The sequence below is a fragment of the Pelobates fuscus genome, chromosome 1 (genome assembly GCF_036172605.1).
Source record: "Pelobates fuscus isolate aPelFus1 chromosome 1, aPelFus1.pri, whole genome shotgun sequence".
Classification (NCBI taxonomy): Eukaryota; Metazoa; Chordata; class Amphibia; order Anura; family Pelobatidae; genus Pelobates; species Pelobates fuscus.
In genome coordinates this window covers 389,527,515-389,537,760 of record NC_086317.1, presented here as the reverse complement: position 1 = coordinate 389,537,760, position 10,246 = coordinate 389,527,515, and the positions used below count along the sequence as shown (strand labels likewise).

Below are 10,246 nucleotides of genomic sequence, written 5' to 3'. Positions count from 1 at the left end.
GTTTATTTTTACATCTTAAGGTTAATTAAATACAACTAACATTTATTTCCCCCTCTCTACTAAACAGAATAGTCACTTTAAACTTACGTTGACCTGTTCCTGTCACATAGCCTCATGTAAATTTGAATGCTGCAAATGTGTTATGATTGTAACATAACACTTATGAAATGGTTGAAAGTTTAAGCTCGTCGATTACACAAATTATCTGATACCACTCTTGGATATTGCCTAAATCCAATGTGATGGCTGCTATATGTTAATGGATAGAGATAATACTAGGTCACTTGGCACCAAGCCAGTCTCAATAGATTTCCTAGAAGATGGACCGTCTCTTCTGGCTCTCTTTTGTATCATGCAGGGGACTTAGTGCCGACTGAATGGAAACTTATGAATGGTGTTCTCTTTTCTTCCTACTGGTATGTATTACTATTGAGCACACTGCTGACAACTTCAAAATAATTGCCCCATCACCAACAGGCTTCTGCAAAATAAATATAACCGTTAGTGGACTATTTGGGGGTGATATACTAACTTGCATGGCTGCATATGGTAGAATAAGGTGTTTCCTGCCTTCCTCCATGCCTGGTTTGGTTAGTCTCACCTCTTAAAGCTTATTTATACTAACTTTTTGAAGTCCATGGGGATAAGGGAGCTGATTGCTTGGACATTCAGTAACTTTGTGTTTTAGTTACTATTTGGTCATAAGGGTCTAGTAATGTATCTGTAAATAATAAGTTGGGTTAATTAGTCTGCAGAAGGGATGTGTAAATTGAAAACATACTTTTGCTGTGGCCTTACATTCAACATGCCAAATCTGAAACAATACACAATAAGCACTATAATATGTTGACTATATTATCAGGACCCTTCTTAAAGGGTTCCTCCAACTAATGTGGTGGGATTTTGTTAAAACTGGTTAATCCCCTTTTGCACATAACCAGCTAATCCCCTTTTGCACATAACCAGCTAATCCCCTTTTGCACATAACCAGCTAGGCCTCCTTTCCCCACTCTGAACTGATTTACAAAAAATATATATTATATTTATACATTTTATATTACCTGACATCCAGCAATGGGTGACACCTGTCTAACCTTTTTGCCAGCTCAGAGCGCATGTGCAGAATCTGTGTTGGCGAAGGAAGGGCAGAGGGAGTGGAGAAGGAGAGACAGATTTGTGGAACAGGTAAAATGAAAAAATATTGACCAACAAATGGACCGCAGACAGGGAGGTACGTAGTGTTGAGCAAAGCTTCCCCTTGACACTTCGCAGTAAGGAACAGCGTTTTGGGCTGTTTGTCACATGTGTTTGGAGTGCAACTTGCTCCAACACAAAAGTGCAAATTATTCTGCACAGTGTTTAAAGCAGCAACACTGCTCATCCAGACTCCTACCACAATGACACTTCGAATCACCGAAGTTTTCATGTTAGTTGGAGTTACCCTTTAGGCGAGTTCAAAGGTTCCTTTGTTGGCTTAGAGACAGTTAAACAAATATCCAAATTTATTTGGAAAAATTACACTAAAGTCAACCAGTAATGGTTACTTTATAAAATATAATTTAGATCTAATCTGCATACAATTTATGGAATGGAATTAAGGGCACATGAAACAATGGTAGCAGGAAGGAACTAGCAACTGCTGCCTCTAGACTTCCCTTGAAGGTCAGGAGGTAACTTAGTGACATATAGGTTTAGTAAATTAAGAGACTGCGTTAGATATTTCTGAGAAATAGGTCGGTGGTATGATAAATGGGTAAAGAGGGTGCTACAGATTTGTTTGGGACATAAACATTCAGAGGGCTGCTCTTGCTTTAATAGTTAACCATGATAAGGGTTTTTTTTCCCTTTTCAAGCAGAATAACACTTCCCATTATATTTGGAAATTTTCTGGTACCCTAGGTTGCTATCTTAACTTAATAGTATATATACATTCATTAGAGGGGGTGTCTTTCAGCACTCTGTAAGCACCAGAACAATTTAAGCTTAATTTGGTGTATAGAATATAACCCTGCAGTCCCACTGCTTAATTATCTGCTATCTAGCTGTTACATCACTTTTGTTTCTGTTTATGTAAACCTAGCCACACATTCCGTGACACTGACTCACCTAGCGTCCAAGAAACAAAAATGATTTTTTTTTATTTGATTTTTTTTAAATTGGGTCCCAAACCACTTCATGAAAGGTGCAGGTACCAAAATAGTTGACATTTTATATTTTACCTCCTTAAACATTTTTTTTGGGGGGGGGGGGGGGGGGGGGTTGTAGTTCAAATCAGATAGTACTGTCAGTGTCTGAGCTGTGTGCATGCATTAGATAAGAAAGTCTTTTTTCTGGAAAGTGGGCTAAGAAGGCAAGCTTATGGTGCTGCATATTAATGAGGCCAAAAGCAAATGCATTAAACCTCTATTGGGGTCCCTTTTAAGCAAACGCTGTTGGGGTGCAAGAGTATTCCTTTACAATCTCCACTATGGTATCTAGGGCAGGGTTACTCAACCAGATGATGTGTGATTCTTTGACAGTATGGCTGTAAGAGCATTAAGGGATATGCACTCCACCACATTTTTAGTGCTGACAGTTGTCTATTCCTGCTCTAGGGGGAATAGCAGTCTTTTTGCATAAGTAATGAAATGGCTTCCTCACTCTTGGGAACAGTGTGAAACTGCTCAGCAGGGGCCTTAAACGTGCAAAGAACCTCATTAAGCAGCTAGTACATATGCTTGTTATCATTATCTGCAGCACATACCAGAGGCTTGGGACAGGTCATTTGTCAACCCTTGTGAGCTGGGGATGGTCTCCCATTGCTTAACCCCTTAAGGACCAAACTTCTGGAATAAAAGGGAATCATGACGTGTCACACACGTCATGTGTCCTTAAGGGGTTAAGCTATTGGTACTGTCCCTGTGATCCCTTTTGTAAAACTGACAGCTATACATTTCCAATCCTGCTATGATTTTTGCTGAGTTTAAAGTTTTTTTTTCTGTAAAGTATTTGTGGAAGAACTGTACCATCACACCAGATTGTTAAATTATAGTTTATGCATTATCGTATTAAAAGTGGGCCAGCTCTATGCTTCTATATCAATTTAATGTGCATCCATATTTTTCATGTTCAAAACAGATGTTGATCCATACAAACAAAAAGCTGTGGTGCCATCTACTGACTTTTACACACTGAAGCTATACTCTATTACAGAAAGCATTACTTTTTTTTATTGTCTCAAACATATGTTTAAATGCCTGTCTCTTTTTTTTTTTTGGGTGTGTGATACAATACAAGCAAGCATCTGTTGCTACCACTGTGGTATCCATAACATATCAGCACATCATAGCATAGAATCAGAGTGGAGTTCTTAAGTACTACACATTTTGTTTTTGTTTTTAGTTTATAACATATAACTTGAAGCGTAACATGCGCTATTAGTAGGTAACTGAACAATCGTACCCTATTGTGGTGTTTTAAGTACTGATAAAGTGTAATCCTTACTTCATAGCTGTTTAGTATGTTCATAGAGGCTTATATGGGCTACCCTCCTTCTGGTTGGCTGCTGGCCTCTATCTCCCTATCGGCTACCGCCGAGCTGGGGCAGGTCCTATCTTGTGTATGCTTCCAACGTTTGATGTCGGCCCTGGAGCGTAGCCCTTACCAGAGAGGCAGAAAATAAAGAGTGAGAAAGGAAAGGAAAGAGGTTAGAGGTCGAGGAGGGGTGGAGGGGTGGAGGGGGTCTCCGAGCCGGAGGGCGAGGCCGCCACTTTACGCAGTGTGTGTGGTAAATGCCTGTCTTTTAATTGATGATAGTAAGAATGGCCTCTTTCTCTCATAACTTGGCACCCACAAGTCTACAGTATTAATGAATCAGCATGTTTACTAATTTAAAGGAACATTCCAAGTATCCTAACCACTACAATGTAGTAGTGATGGTGCAAGGAGTGCCTTGGGATCCCCCTACTGTAAGTACTCAAAACACTTTAGGAAAATATGACCTCTTACATGGGATCCACAGGGCCACCATTCCCTTCCTCCATTACATTCAACCGAGAACCAAAAGCTATCTGAGCCGATACTGGACCACACTCATTGACTGAGAGCAATCAACTGATGCAAATCTGATCAGAGGTCGTAGCTCACCCCTTGGATTCGCATGTACATGTGTTGGGGCAACCGTGACTTGAAGGTGCCATGGGAGTGGAGATAAGGCGTGACAATGTGGCTTTAAAAGGACACTATAGTCACCCAGACCACTTCAGCTCAATGAAGTGGTCTGGGTGCCAGGTCCCCCAGGTTTTAAACATTCAGATGCAAACATAGCAGATTCACAAGGTAAGTGGCTGAAGGGGTTTTAACTCCTTCAGCGCCACGGGAGGGGGAGCTTGAGGGTTGGGGCACATTTAGGGCACTATAGTGTCAGGAAAACCGCTTTGTTTTCCTGACATTATAGTGATCCTTTAACGTGTTTCTTTAATAACTGTAGACTTTGTTAGGGGATTTTAGAGCTTGAGACACCAGGGCATTGACTGTAGGTCCAATAAGATGCTGCCAACCCACACTGCACCACTCACCAAAATCCATGTTTAGTAATCTATATATTTTTCATCAGTGTCATATAGAGGAATATTACAAATTATCCTATGCTCCTAAGGTTTTAGTATCCCTGTTTTAAGTTATACAGGTCCCCTCACATTTTCTAATATATATATATATATATATATATAATTTTCTTTTCTTTTTTTAAATAAAGCTTTTTACTAATCTTTTTTCAGTGCCCAGTCTCTCTCAACACTGCTTACCTCTCTTCCTCCTGTGACATCATCCTCCATGATGGTCCAATGCAAAGGTCCTAATAGAGGAGAGTTGAGGACCTAATTTCCATGCGCATCCAAACTACCCCACAGAAAAGAATTGAATCAATGCTTTCATATGATGACTTCCCCATCACGTGACCTAGTTTTCATCGGTCATTACCGCAGAAGCATCACTAGTGACTTCCATGAAGACGGCCACTTGAGGTGGATTTAATCTTGCAATGTAAACACTGAAGTTTAAAAAAAAAAATGTTTTACATTGCAGGCTTAAAATGACAGGACCTTTGCACCTAAGTCACTTTATTGAGATGAAGTGGCTTTGGTACTTTTTTGTCCAATATGGAAAGATTTTTATTTATTTTTTAAATTCATGTATACTTTGAGTAGCTGGCGTCAGCGATTTTAAATCGCTTAAATTTTAAAGCAAATGGATGACACCAAAGAAGCAATGAAGACTGCACCCTCAACATACAACATTTCCTATGTATGCAGTTAAATCTGTGCAGTCAAATATAGTTACATAGCTGAAAAGAGACAAGAGTCCATCAAGTTCAACCTTCCTCACATTTGTTTTTTGCTGTTGATCCAAAAGAAGGCACAAATCCCAGTTTGAAGCACTTCCAATTTTGCAACAAACTAGGAAAAAATTCCTTCTTGACCCCAGAATGGCAGTCAGATTTATCCTTGGATCAAGCAGTTATTACCCTACATTGAAAGATTATATCCTTGAATATTCTGTTTTTGCAAGCATGCATCTAGTAGTTGTTTGAACATCTGTATGGACTCTGATAAAACCACTTCTTCAGGCAGAGAATTCCACATCCTTATTGTTCTTACAGTAAAAAAAACCTTTCCTTTGCCTTAGATGAAATCTTCTTTCATCCCGTCTAAACGCATGACCTCATGTCCTATGTAAAGTCCGGTTTGTGAATAGATTTCCACACAATGGTTTGTATTGGCCCTGAATATATTTGATTAATGTTATCATATCCCCTCTCAGGTGACGTTTTTCTAAACTAAATAGGTTTAAATTTGTTAACCTTTCTTCATAGCTGATATGTTCCATTCCTTTTATTAATTTTGTTGCCCGCCTCTGCACTTTTTCTAGTGCTGAGGTGGGCAACAAAATTAATAAAAAATATGTAGAAGATCTAGGCTTGTCTATTACTTTTGTGACTTTTAGTGAAAGGAACTCTTACTTTTTGAGAACACAGCAACAAAGCAGTTAAGGCTTAATAAAGTTTAAAGCATAGGCACTATAATAATTGGATCTACGGGATCCCACTTTCAAGTACACAATAGGACAAGAGCATGTATGTAAATCGAAAATGTACTTTTAAATTGAAGCAATACCTTTTTTCACTTCCCAATGCAGGCATAACTGATATAAATAATGCATAACTAAAATAAACACAATATTAAATAAAACATTGTAAGCTGATTGTGATCGCAAGGCCAGGGCAGCAGAGAGAATTTATTGTAGGAAGGATGGAGGCATACAGGTATCTTCTGTTTCACAAGTCAAGACTTCAAAGGCAAGACACTCTCCTGTTGGAGAATTAGGCATAACTGATATAAATACTGTACAGTACCCTGTACTGTAATGCATTTACAACTAAAATAAACAATATTAAAATTAAAAATTGTAAGCTTACTGTATTTGATTGTTGTCCAAGGCCAGGGCAGCTGAGAGAATTTATTGTAGGAAAGATGAAGACAGGTATCTTCTGTTTCACAAATTAAGTCTTCAAAGGCGAGACGCTTTCTTGCTGGCGAATTGGGTGTACTACAAGTAGCAATAGCAGTAGGAGCAGGACGTGGTGGTGGTGATGTCAGAGTTGGAAATGGACTGTCGGTTCATGTTGATGATCTGTGTGCTGATGGACTGTTAGAAAAGTGTCTATGGAGGTTTGAAGTGTAGCTCTCTTCTTTTCCCTGTAGATTTCTTTGCAACAGGCATAAGCCCCTGAAATATTAGCATTGACTTCGGAACTTTGTTCAAAATCCCTATCATGCTTTTCAAAAAGAGCCATGGCGCTATCAAGATGACAGAAAGCTTCAAAGAGAATTTTTTGTAGTTACGCCTTCAGGCTGTTCAATGATCTCAACCCCATCCTGCACATCTTCTCTCTCCTCTTCACGTTCTAGAAGGTCTTCATTGCTGAGGGGCTCAGTGTGGGACGCAAGCAGTTCAGCAACGTTTTCTGGCTTTACTACCAGCTCTAACTGCCTTGCCATCGCTACATTATTTTCAGTAACATTAGCTACATGATCTTCAAAGCCTTTGGAATCATCAACTAACAGTGGGCATCATTTTTTCCAGGCCCTTTTCATTGTGGTTTCCTTTATGTCATTCCAAGCATCTTACATCACAGTTTTAATGCAATCCAAGATGTAGCTTTTCCAGAATTTGGATGGGACTTCTTTACCTGCTCCTTCTTCTTTGTGTATTGCTACAATACACTTACTGAATGTTCTTTTTAAGTAGTTCAACTTGAAGGCGGCTATGACACATTGATCCATGGGCTGCAGTAGTGAGGTATTGGTGGTAGGAATTGCACTCAAATGTTAGGGTTCAGCTCATCTAGCGTTGGAGGGTGTCTAGGGGCACTATTGACAAGCAGCAAAATGTGGAAAGGGATACTGTTATCCTTGCAATAGGTTTTCACCTCTGGCACAAAGCAGGTGTCAAACCAATCTTGAAAAAGGGCTGCAGTTACCCATGCTTTTTTGTTAGCTCTCCAATGCACTGGAAGTCTAGTTTTAACGTAGTTCGTCAAAGCTCTCAGATTTTCCCATCGGTAAATTAGCAAAGGCTTTAGCTTTAAGGTACCAGACGCATTGCCACCTAACAGAAGTGTTATTCTATCTTTAGCTGGCTTGTAGTGTGGCATTGATTTTTCCTGTCTTGTGATGAAGGTTCTTGCAGGCATCTTCTTCCAGAATAGCTCAGTCTCATCCACATTAAAAATCTGATCCATGGAGTAGCCTCCATCTTGAATAATTTTGGCAAGATCGCTTGGGTAATTTTCTGCAGCCTCAGTATCTGCAGCAGCTGCCTCTCGTACTTTAATGTTAAGTAGGTTAGACCTCTTTGAACCTATCAAACCACCCACGGCTTGCAGAAAATTCTGCATCCTTTTCTGACTCACCTTTCTTAGTCTGCAGATGCATGAATAGGCTTAAGGCTTTACTTTGTCTAATTGCCTGGTTGACAGGAACATGGCGTGTAGTCTGATTTTCTATCCAAAGTATTAAGAGTCTCTCCATGTCTGCAACAATGCTATCCCTTTTTCGTAGTGTTGTTGTGTTAACAGGTGTAGCACTCTTAATTTCTGCCAGACTTTTTTCTCTGTTTTTCATGACGGTGTTAACTGTAGTCCGACTGAAGCCTAGCCTTCGGCCTAGTTCAGCTTGAATTACACCTTCATCATACAATTGACTGTAATAATTTTAGCCTTCATATCCAAGTTAATAGATTTACGGCTTTTTTTTTTTTTTGTATCTGTCATTATTAATGTACGGTACAGTACATGATAGGTACCTATAACAATCAAAAGAACAAATAGAAGTTCCTAAAATATGTACAGGTACTGTAACTTTTTTAAAATTATCCCTAAATTATTAGGCTTACATTCAAGGCCAGGGGCTGAAGTGGGGGGTCAAGGAGTGAAGGGAAAATAGGTTTAACCAAATACAGTAAATTATACAGGTACAGTAATCCACTTACATTTAGGCAGGTTTATGGGTGGATGGACGGCAACTCTGGGCCTGCGGATGACAACTTTGCCTCTTCACTGGTGGCAACTCCAGGTGGCTGTATTTGAAAATTATTACTAAATTATTTGGTTTACTTTCAGGGCCAGGGGCTGTAGGGGAGAGGGGGGGGGGGGGGGTCAGGGAGTGAAGGTAAAATAGGTTTTTACAGTAAAATATACAGGTACACTAACTTTAATCTGGGACAAACAGAGTGGCGAAGAGCACGCTATACATGCCACGCAAGAAAGGGGGAATGGGAGTACCCAACCTAGACAGCTACTACAGAGCAGCTAACTTAGGCCCCCTATTAGCAGCATGTCACCGAGATCACCCAACCCAATGGATGGAACTGGAGGCGCAACATGCTAATAATATACCCATCACTATACTGGCATGGCTTCCTCGACACAGCAGGACAGCTACGACCGAGCTGCTTCCAACCACTGCTCTCACTCTGTCCATATGGGACAAGTACTGCCGCACATTGGGCTGGTCAGGCAGAATATCGCCCACCATACCTATAAAGGCATTACATCATATGATACCAAACTTCAACTACACCACGTGGCACCGACATGGAGTAACACACTTACACCAACTGCTTCAGGAACACATGCTTAGAAGTCTCACAGACCTAACAGCTTCTTACCATTTGACCCCGATGGCCTCATTCTCCTATATGCAGTTGCATTCATGGTTTAACAAGCAAAGCTTGACAGGGACTGATAATGTACAAGGGCTACAGCTGACGGTGGTAGAGAAAATATGCTCACGTCTCTCAACCCCCAAAAGACTTATCTCTGAACTATACCAAACAATGCATACTCAAAAAGACCACACAGAACTCTCATTCATTGCAGCATGGGAGAGAGAATTCACGTATGCTCTCGATAAGCAACAATGGAATGAGATTCTCCTTGCACACAACTCACTTTCTAAATGTGCCTCCCACATGGAACTATCCCGGAGAATCTTATACCGGTGGTACCTAGTGCCTACACGTCTAAAAGCAACTTACCCACAGGCCTCCGACAAACGATAGAAACAACTAAGCTCTATTAGCTAGCAGCCAGGCGCTCAAGTCACTCCAAAAAAGTTTGGTCACAAGCCTGGGAAACCTGGCAATCATACATGGAGCGTGATATTATACCCTCCAAAATGAGATGACTGTGGCAAGGACCTACGGACCGACAGCTGTGCCTTTTTGATAATGAAACTGTAAATAAATATGGAAACTGTAAATAAAAACGGTAACACTGCAATTAAAAATAACACACGTACGAAGGAATAAAAGTCCAACAGAAGCGACCACAAGTAGCCGATCGCCTGGGAGAACCCTATCCCCCCATCCCCCACCTCCATTTCTTCCCCTGCCCTCTTGCCCCCCTATTCTGACCTTCCTCCACAGTTTCCCCTCTACCAGTGGTATACGGAATACTAAGACTTTTCACCCTTTACCAAAGACAAGCCCAGGCTAATGTGAACCCTGACAGGTTTAACATGAGTCCCCCTTGCAGTATTGGGAAGACCTAACCGCCAGATCCACCTAGTGTAACACAATGTTTGCATATCAATATGTTGTATATGCTCAATGTGTAAACTGCCCTCAGGTCAAACTTCAACAAAAATTGTCGAAGTTAAAAAAATAATAATAATAAAAAAAATATATACAGGTACAGTAATCCACC

At 40.4% G+C, this 10,246-nt stretch overlaps 1 pseudogene; it reads right to left on the bottom strand.

Annotated features, from left to right (window-relative positions):
* Positions 1-6,631: 6,631 nt before the first annotated feature.
* LOC134600877 (tigger transposable element-derived protein 1-like) lies at positions 6,632-8,311 on the bottom strand (annotated as a pseudogene).
* Between the last annotated feature and the right edge of the window lie 1,935 nt (positions 8,312-10,246).